The following is a 2,369-nucleotide window of genomic DNA, read 5'->3' as shown; positions in this document are numbered from 1 at the left end:
CATGTTGCCTTCCATCCCCGCATACCGCCATGCCTATGCTCGCCTTCTCTCGTCGGAGGATGGATATCGAAATTCGTTACCGGCTGCGCAACCCCCGTGGGACTTACGATTGCGAGAATGGCGAGGGGAAGGGGGTTAGGTTCGTGAAAGGGTTCGATACAGGTATCTTAGGTAGGAAGTGTCGATTTGTCGTCCCTACCTTTGACGATGCTCTTTCAATTCTTAGTTATGCGAACGGTATATATTTTTTATACGAGTCTGATCATTACAGACTTAATCTACTGAAAAATTTTTGCACAAGCCGATTCCTTCTGATATGGATAAAGCAGATAGATACAAACGATAATAACTTTAGGTAGTTTAACTCCTCTCTCTTAACGTGTTCTTTCGTCTTTATCGATATTTAGGGGAAGTCTTCCGAAGTTGTAACAATTCAATATCGGAGAATTGATTGGAAATAAAAATTTTGTAGACGTAATATTCGATGAGTTAAAAGAATTCCTTTCGAACTATTTAGCATGGAATACATTTACAGTATATATAATTTTATATATTTTTTTAATACTTGAAAACTAATAAGATAAAATATATTGTATATATCTCTCTATATTGTTTAATATCGAGTTTTAAATAAAAAATGGAGAAGCTGAACAATCACCAATAAAACATTTAAAATGCAAGCTTTACATTAAAAAAATCATGAGAGATGTATAATATTAAAGATATACTTATTAGTCAAAGTTTGTCCGACGCTATTTTTATCTTTCAAAACTTCAGAGGAATGGAGTCTACTTGCTTCCCCCAATTATTCTCCGCGGTTCGCCGCCTGACTCCGCGCGTTTCATGGATCCGCTCGAAAAGGCATTAAGGACGCTCACCCCCGGCGCCAGGGCGTTTAACTCCCCGATTGCTTTGACAACTTAAGCAGGCCCTTAAACCTCGCTCGAGCCCCGATGTAATTTATAAGCGGCTGAGGGGGTAATTCCGCCAGGGACCGTCGAACTGCCGTGTGGCAAAACCCTCGTCGGCAGGGGAAGTCAGGGATTATGCGGTGATAAATAAATATGTACGTTTATGCAACAACCACCATGACGGGGTTTGCAGGGATGCGGATATACATCGTTGCGTTGCGACCAAAGTCAAATTGCGTATCGAGGGGATCGCAGCCTAAATCCACCCCTCCTCGTCAAATACACCGGCAATCTTTGAACTTTGGTTCTACTCGAAGGATTTTATACTTGGATCCCCGCAACTCCTTTTTGCGAATAATTAATAATTAAATTTATTAGGACATTTTACTAGATCAATCTGTCTATCGCTTTCACGATTTTTCACGATTTTATTTATAAAATATATTTTATAATCTTTTGTGTGATTTTCTACTGTGTATGACTTTTTATTTCGCTGTATATATTTATACTTATATAATTGGCATTTACGTTAATATTATTTTCGATATTTTTAATCATTCGTCACTATGAGCAAAAAGTTGAAACGTTAAAATATATTTATCTAAAATTAAGGTAATATTTTTGAATAATTTAGGTTTTGATTAATATTGGAAAAATTAATATGTGGTTCAAAATAATAATCAAAGTAAAAATAAATTAGAGTAATATAAGACAGTGATGGTAGGCGAATTAATCAGATTTACTTTTATTACAAGTAATCGTTACAATACATATCACCGATTGAGAATACGTAGACTTTTACAGCGAATAGTATCACAACATGAAATATACAGAGAAAGTGCGGACGAGCATCCATTTACAGCGCTGAAAAAAATTAACTCCTCACACACCTTCGTGGATCAAATTACTTTCATTAATCATATTATGCAACATTAAATTTTATGAATTTATATTACTGCCTGAGTAATTTCCAAATGTAATTTAATTCTGATTTTGTAATATATGTGTGTGTGTATATATATATCTCTCTTGCCACGGTTTATTAATCATATCTCTGATACATAAATTTGTTCACGTGTAAAAAAAAGAAAAGAATATTTTAATTGCATTAATTTTTCAAACAATTTCACTGCGATTTTACAAACATATATTCCATAAAATAATTGAATCCTGCATCACATATTTTTAATAAAGTTTATAAAGTTACGGATCACAAAGTTACATGTGTTTATCGCTCCCGTCACTTTCCTCTCTAATTCGATAATGTCACGACGAATGTAAGTCAAGGTATAAAAGAGAAGGAAAATATAAAAACAAAATATCTTTGTTTTTCGGATTAATCAATCTCTTACGAGAAACGAAAAAAAATGCTCTATCAACGTGCCGAGCCTAACGCCCGATATATATATATATATATATATATATCGGCATATATTATAAATATAAGATATTATACAT

Source organism: Formica exsecta, unplaced genomic scaffold (assembly GCF_003651465.1).
Source record: "Formica exsecta isolate Colony F162 unplaced genomic scaffold, ASM365146v1 scaffold1417, whole genome shotgun sequence".
NCBI lineage: Eukaryota > Metazoa > Arthropoda > Insecta > Hymenoptera > Formicidae > Formica > Formica exsecta.
The sequence above is the reverse complement of the archived record's forward strand: the minus strand, read 5'-3'. Positions refer to the sequence as shown.